General features: G+C 40.4%; 1 pseudogene; it reads left to right on the plus strand.

Annotated features, from left to right (window-relative positions):
* Positions 1-419: 419 nt before the first annotated feature.
* LOC117554240 lies at positions 420-1,401 on the plus strand (annotated as a pseudogene).
* Positions 1,402-14,407: the final 13,006 nt, after the last annotated feature.

Genomic DNA, 14,407 nt, shown 5'->3' on the forward strand with positions numbered 1-14,407 from the left:
AAAAGTACTTGGTGTGAAAGCTCCTATTGATAGGAGAGGTTATTTGACCCAAGGTCAGATTCATGCTGAAAATGGAGTATGTTGTGTAATAAAATTGCACACACATCTTTGTTGTTGGTTTGTTTCTAGGACACCGTATCCCACTTTTGATTGGACATCGGAAATTTGTATTACTTATAGTAATGACATGGGGTTATAAGTAAAGAAGAAGCCCAAGTCCTGCAGAGGGCGACAGTAGGACAAGGAAATCCATACTGAAGGGTTGACTAGGTATGTCATGAAAATGGATGAAGAGCTAGGATGAAATTAATGTTTGAATTGAACATTAATACTGAACTTAATATTTTGTCAAATGTTTAGAACTGAAAAAATATAAATGTTCATCCTGTATGATAACTGAATTACAGGGGCGCTTAAGCATGGAAACAGAAAGCAGCCTCAACTGGACTGATGTTCTCACTGAGATACATTCCTGCTATAAAATAGATGTCTCGTACGTGCTGAGAAACAACCCTTCTGCAATCTGTGTATTGTTTCACATTTTTCTTGGCTCATTATCTGTTGTAACTGTAGGTGGAAACCTGCTTGTAATAATCTCAATAATTTACTTCAAACAGCTCCACACTCCTACTAACTCTGTCATTCTCTCTCTTGCTTTGGCTGATTTGCTTGTTGGAGTAATAGTATTTCCTCTCACCATGGAATTCTCTATAACCTATTGTCTGTACCATAAAGCTTTATTTTGCAAAGTACGGAGCACCTTTGATGTAACGCTGTGCACATCTTCTATTCTAAATGTGTGTTGTGTTTCTATTATGCAGTGTGTCAGCCTCTGACCTATAGAACTAAAATCTCTGATCCTGTTGTTGTTGTGGTTATGGTCTTGGTGAGCTGGGGGATTTCTGTCTTTATTGGTATTGGTTTCGTAATTTTAGGAACTAACCAGGAAATTCGGTTGATTGATGCTATAATGGCAAACATTTTCGGACTTGTTTTCTCATTTTACCTCCCAGTGATTGTGATGCTGTGTATCTACTTGAAGATTTACGTTGTGGCACAGAAACAGGCACGCAACATCCACAACACAACCACAACACAACCACAAAGTCTATGGCAACTGTCAGTAAGATGGAGAGAAAGGCCACTAAAACTCTTGCTATTGTGATGGGAGTTTTTCTGATGTCTTGGCTTCCTTTCTTTGTTTGTACCACTGTTCTTTCTTTCAGTCATGTCTTCATGCCACTTCCTTTTATTGAATTACTTAATTGGCTTGCACTGTCAAATTCAATGCTCAACCCACTTATTTATGCTTTCTTTTACAGATGGTTTAGAACTGCTTTCAGAATGATCATTTCTGGGAAAATAATTTCTGGGGATTTTACTAACACAAAACTGCTCTGATTCATTGTTAAGTTGTGCTGAAATTGGTATTGTTTAGACATGTCATGATTCAAACATACAACATTCTATACGATGTTCTTATTCAAAAACAAATGTAAATGTTTCCAAGATTTTCTTTGCTAATATTAAAAAAAATGTGGAGAACAGAATCCTGTCGTTTGCTTATGGATATTTCATGACACAAGGTCAGGATTTTAAAGATTGTATTCATATTTGGTTGCCAATTTAGACAATATTTCATAAAGAGCAGTAACATCCTGCAGCTTTGACCATAATCCACTTTACAAGGAAGACAAAAAAATAAATCTGTATATGAATGCCATCATTTAGTCATACTGAGAATCCTGAATAACTACAGATATTATGTACTTTTGGAGAATCTAAAAATATAAATATTTCTCAAGTATTACAATCCTTCAGTTTCTCAAACAATGCTTTAACATTTTAAGATAGGGTTGATTATTTGATACCAGTTGACATTAAGCAGTTATCTTAAACAATCAAAAACTCAACATCATTTCAGAAAAGGCTTGTGATGTTGAGTAGAGGGTCCAGCTTGAGTGTGAGAAATCAGGTTACCATAATTGTCACTTTGGCTAAGGAAGACATTTTCAGTGAGATCAATCTTATAATGTAGTGCCCTAAGAAATTGTGCATGCACGTATAATGATATATCCGATCGTAGTCCTCTGGTATTAGAGCTCAGTGTCCCAAATCAGAACTCTGTTCATTCATGGGGGCTTAACATTCTCTTGCTATCTAATGAAGGATTTATGCAGTACATTTTGAAACAGATTGACTCTTTTCTGAAAACAAACATAACTACTGATGTAAAAATGTAAACTTTCTGTTTACTTACAACCCTCAGGCAATCAAAACATTGGTAGAATACAACTTGCCCCCAACCATTGGGTGGGGTTATCTGACCAAAGGTTAAATACAGGCTTACAGTTGAGCCTGCCTAGCCACAGACCTTTTGGTTAATGGATAAGAATACAATTCATGATGAGGTATTTTGTATTTATCCTTTTCACCATATGTTTCGCCCAGCTTTAGGGCGACATAATGTATTGGCACTTACAGTGAAAGCAGTATTGCTATTTCTTTGCGTAACGTTGCCAGCCTTACCAACCTTAACCTGCCAAAGAAACAGTTTTAAGCTTTTGAATGAAATGTTATTCAGTTATAACTGTTTTTCAGGGAAAAAACTAACTATTTAGATTTACAATATGTGATTACTTTCTCCTAAACATTTTTATTTGAGTATTTACAGCAATGTTTGTGGCTGTTGGGAGCGGCTGGCTTTAGGAGAGTTACCGTTCTGCTTAAAAAAACATGTCAATAATGTTTTTATAATCAGACCTACACCTGCCTGAACGGTAGACACAGGTCCACATTGCAAATCTCACCATACGGTGTTAGATAACAATTCCAATTTAAATTAAGAGAGCCACACATTTGCTGTTTACTAGCAAGATAGCTAACATTTGCTAACTAGCTTGTTAGATGGGTAGCAAATAGCTTTATATACAGATAGAAAGAAAGAAAGACAGACAGACAGTTTGTTCGTTAACTTGTTTTATAAATGTCAACACTGGAACTTTCTCTAACCTTTTGGCAGTGAGTAATTATAACAAATTCAACATTAGCTTGACTATGGAGTCTAACCCGCTGATATATTTTGGTACTTTTTCGTAGCTCCTCATCAAGGGGGGCACGTATGCCACGAGACACTACAGAGTTATTAAAATCATATAAGATTTTTGGCCATTGTCATATATCATCCTGACAGCTTGTTAAAATGGTAGCTACGGTAAGCTAGCTAACTAGGTATGGATAGCAAACTGTAAGTAGCTTGATTTACAGACAGACTCTATCCATCTATCCATCTTCTCCCGCTTATCCGTGGTCGGGTCGCGGAGGTAGCAGTTCCAGCAGAGAGCCCCAAACATTCCTTTCCCTGGCCACATCAACCAGCTCTGACTGGGAGATCCCAAGGCGCTCCCAGGCCAGCAAAGAGATATAATCCTTCCACCTGGTCCTAGGTCTACCCCTCGGTCGCTTCCCAGCTGAACGTGCCTGGAACACCTACCTTACTAGGTGCCCGAACCACCTCAACTGGCTCCTTTCGACGCGAAGGAGGAGCGGTTCAACTCTGAGTCCCTCCCGGATGACTGAACTTCTCACCTTATCCCTAAGGGATAAGGGACCCACCACCCTGCGGAGAAAACCCATCTCGGCCGCTTGTATCCGCGACCTCGTTCTTTCGGTCATGACCCATCCTTCATGACCATAGGAGAGGGTAGGAACGAAAATGGCCCGGTAGACAGAGAGCTTTGCATTCTGGCTCAGTTCCCTTTTCGTCACAACGGTGCGGCAAAGCGACTGCAGTCCCGCTCCTGCTGCTCCGATTCTCCGGCCCATCTCACGCTCCATTGTTCCCTCACTCGAGAACAAGAGCCTGAGATACTTGAACTCCTTCACTTGGGGTAAGGACTCATTCCCTACTTGGAGTGGACAGTCCATCGGTTTCCTGCTGAGAACCATAGCCTCAGATTTGGAGGTGCTGATCCTTGCTTCACACTCGGTTGCGAACCGATCCAGTGAGTGCTAAAGGTCACAGACCGATGACGCCATTAGAACCACATCATCTGCAAAAAGCAGTGGTGCAATCTTTAGTCCACCGAACTGCAGACCCCTCCCCCACGACTACAGCTCAAAATCCTATCCATGAATATTACAAACAGGATTGGTGACAAAGCGCAGCCCTAGCGGAGGCCAACCCTCTCCGGAAATGAGTCCAACTTACTGCAGAGGACCCGGACACAGCTCTCGCTTTGGGAGTACAGAGATTGGATGGCCCTGAGTAGAGACCCCCTCACCCCATACTCCTGCAGCATCTCCTACAGTAACTCCCTGGGAACCCGGTCATACGCCTTCTCCAAATCTACAAAACACATGTAGACCGGATAAGCGTACTCCCAGGCCCCCTCCAGGATCCTTGCGAGAGTAAAGAGCTGATCCGTCGTTCCATGACCAGGACGGAATCTGCATTGTTCCTCCTCATTCTGAGGTTTGACAATCGGCCTGACCCTCCTTTCGAGTACCTTAGAGCAGGGGTTCCCAAAGTGTGAGGGGCGCCTCCCCTGGGGGGCGCCAGAGAGCCTCAAGGGAGGCGCAGCCGCCAGAAAAAAATAAAGAGAATCAGTGAAATCTAGCTAGTTAACTTCAGCTAAATGTATGCGAGCGGCAAAAAATGGATAGATTTTTAGTGAAGTTACCTAAAGTGAGAGAGGAGACAGCGTCTGTCAGAAAACGGAGGAAGCATGACAATGATTATTTGAAGCTAGGATTTTCATGGACCAATTGTCCTTGCCCTTTACTGCTCTCAATATAAACACATGTTCATGTCTTCAAAATATACTTGTATGCTTGAAGTATTCAAAATAAACACATTTGTGTATAACCAAGTGTCATTAACATCATGACTCCAAATAAGAATGTACTGCTTCAAAACACTGTTAATTACCTTTTCAATCAAAGTATTAGCATTGGTCTAATATATGCTAGCATTAGCATCAAGCAACACGCATTTATAATAATTAAATTATAACTGACCATAGGACCCATAGACCATACAAAACACACCTAAAACACTTGTTAGCTATAAACAATTCACTTTCTTCAGGGAGCGTGAGTCCACTACATCTAAATAGCGACCACCATTACACATACACACACAGCCACCACGAGGTGGTCTTCTACGCGGCATTAAATGGCATTAAACATAATAAATGGCATTAAACATAATAAACAACATCTAAACATCACTTCAAACTTAAGACATTGCGATTTATAACATTTGTGACAATCTGTACACATTACTCACCTGTAAAACAGGAGAAATTATGAGCAGAGAATTCCTTTTACTGCTCGTTTGGCGGGTCTTGCCAGAATGGCAAGCTAACGACAGCTCCGTCATCACGTCAGCCAATTTACGGCAGACGCGTAAATAATAACAAACCCCTTTACGGCAGTGTTACTCTGCCATCTACTGCCCCCTGCTGTCCATTGTTAAACAGGTAATATAAAATGATATTAAATATAAACATAACATTGTGATCACACACTTTGTGTGGGTCACACTTGCTTTTCTCTTTGAAAGTCATCACATAACGGCATTGTAATACACGGTTCGGCCGTATTCAATATTACACATTGGTAAAACTTTATATTAAGGTATACAAATTAACCATCAACTAGTTGTTAATGAAAATGCATATTAGCAGTATATTGGCTCTTTATCAGTCATTATAAAACACTTATTAATGCCTTATTCTACATGACCATATTCTACAAATAATAAGCCATTAGTTGAGAGTTTTTCCTCAATAACCCTCTAATTAGTGCTTATTTATTGCAAGTAAGGAAGTTGTTGTACATGAGGTTTGGTCTCAATATGCTCTGCTCAATATGGGCCTAATAAGGCAGTAGTACCACAAGAAAAGTAATTCTCCCATAATAACATTTAACAAATATGATCTATTCTTAGGTAACGAGACATGAAACTATAAGTGTTGATGGTGTCTAAATAACTCGAACATGCTAACAAGCAAGGGGGTGCATATTGTGATAAGCAGGCCTGTCATAAAATGCACCCCACCCAAAAATATGTTTCTATTCATCCCACCCTCAAGCATTTTTTAGGGTATGGTTGTAGGACTAGTACCAATGAATGGAGCAAGTTTCATGAATGTGAGACTTTTATTTTGTAAGATAGCAAGGGGTGCATAACATGGCAAAAATATGCTGAGAAAGACTATGTAACATTTGTAAACATATATTTTGTTTATTATATGACAAATATGCAAGACAATAAATGGCAAAGATATGTAGAAAATAAACGTATTTATGGTACGTTCATAACTAACGTAACGTGGGAGAAAATATGTTTCTAGAAGATATGTAGAAAATAAACGTATTTGAGATACGTTGATAACAAATGTAACGTGGGAGAAAATACGTTTATAGCTAAACGTAATTGAGAATGCAGTTTAGTTCTGTGGGAACGTAAAGAAGTGACGAATGAATGAAAAATCCAGGATTCAAAATCAAAATACGGAGCGAAAAGTTTAACCACAAGAATCAAGACTATATGACAGGGGTACTCAAACTTTTTTATTAAAGGTCCACTTGTGAATTTTAAACGAGGTCACGGGTCCGGAACAATGCCAGTAATGTGCGTGACATAAATCAACATCCATAACACACACACACACACACACACACACACACACACACACACACACACACACACACACACACACACACACACACACACACACACACACACACACACACACACACACACACACACACACCACACACACACACACACACACACACACACACACACACACACACACACACACACACACACACACACACACACACACACACACACACACACACACACACACACACACACACCACACACACACACACACACACACACACACACACACATTCAATACATACATTGTATTGAGCTAGTGGGAGAAATGGCACTGTTTGCCTGTAGCCAATGCCTTGAACCTTGGCACAACAAAAGGTGTGATAGCCAGGCAGAGGCACTGACCCAAGTTTTCATTTGTCAAACTGCTGCGGTATGAGTTTTTCACAATGTTCATTGTGGAAAATCCAGACTCACAGAAATATGTTGAACCGAACATGGTGAGCAAATGAATGATATGAGCTCAGTTTGCAGAGATGAAACATTTGCCCAAGGGAAGATGCTCTGTGCCTCTCTTGAGAATTTTTGAACATTCTTCACCAGAAATGGAGATCCAATACAGAGCAGGACTTGCTTACCAAGACTGAAATCATCAAAACGTTTTTGAAACTTCTCAGCCAGCCTCTCCAGGAATGCAACATGAGTGTGATGGTGATTACCATTAGTTTGCTCCAATAGAGTTGGAAAGTGGAGATGTGCCTCTGTTATGTCACTCCTCCAACTTTCTTTGGAAATAACGTACTGCAGACATAAGGTCACACACTGTGTTGCCTTGGCCTTGGAGTTTGAGGTTGAGCTCATTTAGACCAAAAAGGCCACACATTCCATCTTTCCATCATCCTGCAGAAAATCAAGGTACTGTTTGGCTTTGGCATTTTTCTGCTCAGACAAAAACATCTGCAGGTCTTTCCTGATGGCCCAAAATCACTCCAGAACCCTTCCCTTACTCAGCCACCTCACATTGTTATGAAGGAGAATGTCATCATAAGCTGCATTGACCTGGTGAGAGAGAGTGATGAGAGAGAGAATGAGAGAGAGAGAGAATGACACACAGTGACAGACACACACACACTTTTCTTTACTATGAACTCAAAATAATACTTTTTTTGCATTTTTGATTTAGCCAAATGTCAAGTATACTCACACACAGCAAAATAAGAGTAATTATTTTAACAAAGTAAACCTAGTCTGTTTAATACAGATTACTGGCCATCATACAATGCAACCAAGAGTAATACACTTACCTCTGTCAGAAATGCACGCAAAAGGCGGTGCTGAAGGGCTGAGGAGGCTCTCAGGTAGTTCACAAGCTTCATAATTGTCTCCATGACATCTGAGTATTCTTTTCCAAGATTGGCAAACAGCACTGACTGGAGAATGATACAGTGGTATGACAGCATGTCTGGATGGTGCTCTTTCAGCCGCTGAACAGCTCCCTTCTCTCTCCCAATCATGGCTGGAGCTCCATCAGTTGCAATGGACACCACAGTCTTGAGGTCAATTCCCATTTCATTCAGCATCTGCATGATGGCTTCATAGATGTCCTCTCCCCTGGTGTGGCCATGGAGGGTTTTGAGGCCTAATAAGTCCTCACAAAATGTTCCCTTTGCCTCACTGTAATACCTAACAAAGACGCTTAGCTGGGCGTTGTCAGTGCTGTCAGTTAATTCATCAGCCAATGAAATGCACTCTGCATTTTTTATGTCATCCGTCAGCTGTGTCACCAGGTCTTTAGCAATCAATTCAGTTCTCCTGGTTGTAGTGGAGTTTGATAAGGGTATCTGCTTAATTTTCTCAGACATCTCCTGTTTCTCCTTACCCTCCAACAAAGCCTCAGTTACTTCAGTCATGCACTCCTTCACTACTTCTGAATCAGAAAAGGGCTTTTTGTGCTTGCCCAAAACCCAGGCCACTCTGAGTGAGGCTTCATTTACTCTCTCTTGCATTGACATAGATCTGACAAACAGACTGTTTGTAGCTTGATAAGCAGATTTTAACTTAGCAAGTGTTGCTGTCCTCACCTCTGTGTTCTGGGGATACTGCCGCTCAAAAGAGCTGTGCTTCGATTCATAGTGGCGTTTCACATTACCACTATTTATCTCTTCATTTTGCTCTCAAAGTGCACCAGATTGATGCATTTAACTTCAATATTTTAAAAATAATCTTCCCGGGGGAGCATGCCCCCAAATCCTCCTAGAGGAGGTCCACCCCCACCTAAAACATGTTCACATGGATAGGATACTAAATACATTTGCACACTTTTATATGGTGGCCTATGTCCATATGTTTCTGTTTTGGTGGTCGTGCCACAACCGTGCATGTCTGCACAAGTCATAGGTGCGCTATACAATAGCACTACACCCCTGCAATGTGTGTGAAATACACTTTACAGCATGTTTTTTTTAATTGAAGTTGCGTTGGTGTTTGTGTGTTGGTTGTTGACGGCAGTGTGTGCCCCCCCTTGGTAAATGATTTCCCCCCCATTCGATTTGTTCTGGAGCCGACCCTGGCGCTTCCGCTCATTTCTCAGACATCTCCTGTTTCTCCTAACCCACCAACAAAGCAATCTAATTTACATCAGAATCAGAACGTTTTTATTTTTTTATTATTTTTTTACAATGGGACACAGGGCTCGGTCCGGATTGATTTGGAGTTCGGTCCGGATGCAGACCTTGGTCCGGAGTTTGAGAAGCCCTGCTATATGAGCTACCACTAAGTGACTCACAGTCTGTAAATGACCACTCTGCCCCCCGTCTCTGGAACTCTCTCCCACAAGACATCCGCAATATGGACTCCCTCCCACCCTTCAAATCCAGCCTGAAAACACACCTTTTTAAACTGGCGTATTCTATTTCTTAATCTCTGCTAAACTGATTGTTGTTTTTAAGTCTCTGTTATTTAAGTATTTTTTTAAGTCTTGTATTACTGTGTGCTCTTCTTTGTTGATTGTTTTTAATTATGCTCTGTAAGGTGTCCTTGAGAGCTTTGAAAGGCGCCCATAAATAAAATGCATTATTATTATTATTATTAATTAGTTTTCGTTTTAAGCATCGTTTTAAGGTCTTAACGTTTCATTTACAAATGTGCGTTCCCGTGACAAGGGGTGCATTTCCCTGGTGGCAGAGTCCCTGTAACTAGCTTCACGGAGCAGGTAGCAGAGAGACAAGAAGCTAACAGCAGCAGTCACTTGACAGAGCCGTCACTCAATGTGACCACGCCCTAATATATGCATATCTTTAAGGCTTAATATTAATTAAACAGATGAGTTGAGAAAAAATTCACCCCCCCAATCCATATTCATGAAGGGGGGATCTAACTATACAGAGAATATGGTTTTTTGAACCACGATGTAAACATGTTTATTTCTGCTGTAAAGTTGGGCATTTTAACATGGGGGTCTATGGAAATTGCTCCCTTATACAGACTGCTCCTACTGGCCACTAGATGAACTGCAGTTTGAGGCACTTCCGTATTAGCGTCCCGGCTCTTCCCCAGAGTTTGCCGCTTGAGCTGAAGGAGCCTCGGCGCATCCCAACTGCACGCCACGGGACCCTGACCAAGCATCGCTCCTGGACGTTTAGGGAGTGTGTTGCCATATAGCATTATTCTCTAGCATTATTTTTTTAAATGATGAGTAAATGATGATGGAAAATATGACAAATTAATCATACAGCTTAATACATTTTCTTAATATATATTTGTATTAATAATTAATAATCAGTCATTCTTCTAAACATTTTTTGTATTTATCTTTTGTTTGTCATTCATTACATTCATTGTGTGTTCTGTTATAAACATTCTTAACACAATATTAAAGAGTAATATCAACAGTAAACATATTTTTAAAGCATTTTTAAAGTGATTTCTGTCTTTATAATTATATAATTTTGAACAGTAATATGAACAATTAACATATATTTTTAGCGTTTTTGAAAGCTGTTTATGCCTTAATAATAGTATATATAATATTCAACAGTAATATTAACAATACATATATTTATATTCATATATATAAACACCAATATTTGCTACATCCGTGCTCTCATCCAGCTGCAGAGCGAAATATTCACTAGCTCTCACTTGCTCTAAAAGCTGAGCAGATACTCAGTTTCACTCTCAGTAGTGGCAGCTCAATTCTGATTGGCTTGAAGGGTGGTCGTGTGATTTAAAAACAAAAAAATTAAATATTAATAAATATGCTTCAACGTCACGCCGACTTAAGATTCAAAATTGTACAAGTTGAAGCTTTTGTTTTAACAGTTTGCAAGAGCGCAGGTACTTTCAATCAGAACAGGGCAAACAAACTTAGCGGGAGTTAAGCAACTTAACGTGTTCGGTGTAATGACGTAAAACGGCCTCGACAACTTCTGTAGTCCTATTTAGAAATATTAAAAGATTGGCATCAAAGGACACATAGATTGATGGATATGCAGTTATTAATAACATCTATAAAAAAAAGAAAAAATCTAACTTTAAAAAAAGAAAACAATTCCCGTTTCCCTCAAACTTTGCGTGACCCCCCTGGCGCCCCCCCCCCGGGGGGTCGGGGGCCCCCACTTTGAAAAACACTGCTCTAGAAGGCCCGGTAGTTCACTGGCTCGAAACAGAGGATCGAATGCGACGAAGCAATATGCCGTTCTATTGTTTTTAACGTTGAAATGTCAAGTGCAACAGGTGAAGATGATGTTATTGCGGAATTGTTGTGAGTACCCTTTTCAAGACGACAATTCAGTGAAAAGACGGACATTATAACGGCGGGGGGGGGGGGGGGGGGGGGGGGGGATGTGTCTACAGAAGGTCCAGTTGTGATATACACGGTTTGCCACTGTGACATATATTATGCAGTGTGTCAGCCTCTGACCTATAGAACTAAAATCTCTGATCCTGTTGTTGTGGTTATGATCTTGGTGAGCTGGGGGATTTCTGTCTTTATTAGGGCCTGAGAACGAAGTGTGCGAAGACCTATTGTTATTCGTCGTAGAATTATTATTCTTCTGCTTCTTGTTCTGCACATTAAAACTGTTTTTGAGGGCTTTACGACACCATTCATGTAGCAACATTTTGCACAGCCGGCAGGACGGGTGAAACATTTTACATTCTGGAGTCGATGGGTTCAAAATTTCCAACATGCTCGCTAGCGCCACCTATGAAGATTCAGTTTCTCGAAAAATGTACATAGTCGCAGCGTAAGTCCGATGGACGTATCCGGGTGGAACTGATATTATCCTCTTGAACCTCTAAGCTCCGCCAACTTTGAAAATGAAATATTAACTTACATTTTAATTTTTTGTTTTTCAACACCAAACTTAGTGTACAGCATCAGTGGAGGGACGGACACATTACCGTAGGAAATGAGCACGATGTGTCGAAAAATGTGGCCGACATCAATCAAAACGTATTGGCAAAAAGGTGTGGCTTAGACATAAACGCTCATAATTCATCAACAATGTATCCACATTTCACAGATTTCGGTGGATAGGTTCAGTCTGTCTTGGGGAATAAGCACACCAAAGCATGTTCATTTTGGACTATAGGGGGTGCCAAAAACACAACAAATGTATTAGGGGTGTAACGGTATCCGTATTCGTCCCGTACCGTCACGGTTCGGACGTCACGGTTCGGCACATGCAGTCACACGGCGAATACGCCTTTTTTTACGAGTGGGAAAAAAGTCTGTCACTCAGGGCAGTATTACACTATATATAATCCAGGGGGCGGTATTGCGCCTAAAAGCCAGCCGCCCGTAAATAACAAATGAAGAACAAGAACAAAACACAACTAAACGAACACAATACATGAAGAAGAAAAGTTAGCTATGGCGAGTTCACACAACACACAGGAGCTAGAATCCACCTGCTTCTTTTAAATCAGGTGTGTGGGAACATTTCGGGTTCCCTGTGGACTACAACAATGATGGGGTGCGAGTTGTGGATCGGACGAGGATGGTGTGTCGGCGTTGTTCGACAGCGGTGCGGTATGCTAGTGGTAACACGTCAAACATGCTCAATCACATCCGAGTCTGACTCAGTCCCCAGCGAGAGGGTTTTCTCGACGGCAGGTGACATAGTTACCGCCAACAGATCTGCCCTCACTACTGACAACGTAGACAAACTCATCTTTTTGAAGAAAAACTTGAAAATAGAGTAAAGCTCGAGTAGCTTTATTTAGGCATAATGGCCTCACACGCTCACAAGTTAATTACACATATTAGACATTGCTCCTAAAGGTAGATTTTATTTTGTTTTATTGTATTTATTTTATATTTTGACATCAGGAGATGTTATACAGTTCTGTATTGCCTTTTATTGATTGTGATTGAAACACTTTCTTATTATTTATTTTAATATTTTCAAGACATTCTTTTTAGTTGTACAGCTTATTTAACCTTTTTGTTTGACATCAGCCAATATAAATACTATGGCCATCTGAGTGTGTGTGTTACTGTTTGTGTTTTGTTTTTAACTGTGTAATACAGTTAATGATTCCAAATGTTAGAGTTCCTTATTTTCATAACAAAACTTGCACGACTGTTAAAAATAAATAACAGCAAAAAAAATTATGCATTTGGGACTTTTCTTTTCTTTTCCTTGTTGTACCGAAACCGTACCGAACCGTGACCCCCAAACCGAGGTACGAACCGAACCGTGACTTCTGTGAACCGTTACACCCCTAAAATGTATACCTCAAGAACGGATGGACGAAATATATATATTTTGTAATAGATATACTGGGAGGGTGAGTATAAACTGAAATTTAAATTGTCGCAACCAATGACGAATGTGGGTGTGCCCTACACATTTTTTTCTCAAAATCGAAGGGTTAAAATGACTTACGGACAGATAACTTTTTGTTAAAATGAGCTACGGACGCAACACTTGGAACACACGTCACAGCCCACGACCTTTTCCAGACTGTACAAAAAAATCTTACGTTTTTGCCGAAGAACGGTATTGTGCGGTAGTCACATATAGTTTATTCGAACTACCAGAATCTTGGCACAGACATTCCTCATGGCATTGCGGACATATTTCAAAATGGCTTCCATTAGCCCCGCCCCCCATAAAGTCAACCATTTTGATAAATATGCGAACTCCTCCTAGGGAAATGATCGAAAAAATTCCAATCCAGGACATATAGAGAACCGCAGTGACGCATCCTAAAACCCGGAAGTAAACTCCTTCCGGTTCCTTCAGCAAAAATGCAATGCAATTTCTCAATAGGATTTTGGAAAATAGCTCGAAATAAGGTCTGTGGTTGACACACATTTAAGAAACGGATCACGTTTTGTTCAGTCGGATAATCTCCACATGTCTACCCTACTTTTAAAATGTTCGAATCATAAATCTAGTCGCCAGAAGCAAAATGCTAACGTTATGCTATAAACGAACTACATCAGGGTTGCTGCTTCAACGTCACGCCGACTTAAGATTCATAATTGTACAAGTTGAAGCTTTTGTTTTAACAGTTTGCAAGAGCGCAGGTACTCGCTTTCAAGAAGAACAGGGCAAACAAACTTAGCGGGAGTGTTTACGTGTTCGGTGTAATGACGTAAAACGGCCTTGACAACTTCTGTAGTCCTATTCAGCCAACAACCATCGTTTTTCAGACACGTCAAAAATCACCAGTGGGGTCACTGCTGATGTATTTAATGTCGTAGAACAAAACGTGATCTGCCTCTTCAATTTGTGTCAAACACAGACCTTATTTTTAGCT

This window comes from Gymnodraco acuticeps, unplaced genomic scaffold (assembly GCF_902827175.1).
Source record: "Gymnodraco acuticeps unplaced genomic scaffold, fGymAcu1.1, whole genome shotgun sequence".
NCBI classification, from domain to species: Eukaryota; Metazoa; Chordata; class Actinopteri; order Perciformes; family Bathydraconidae; genus Gymnodraco; species Gymnodraco acuticeps.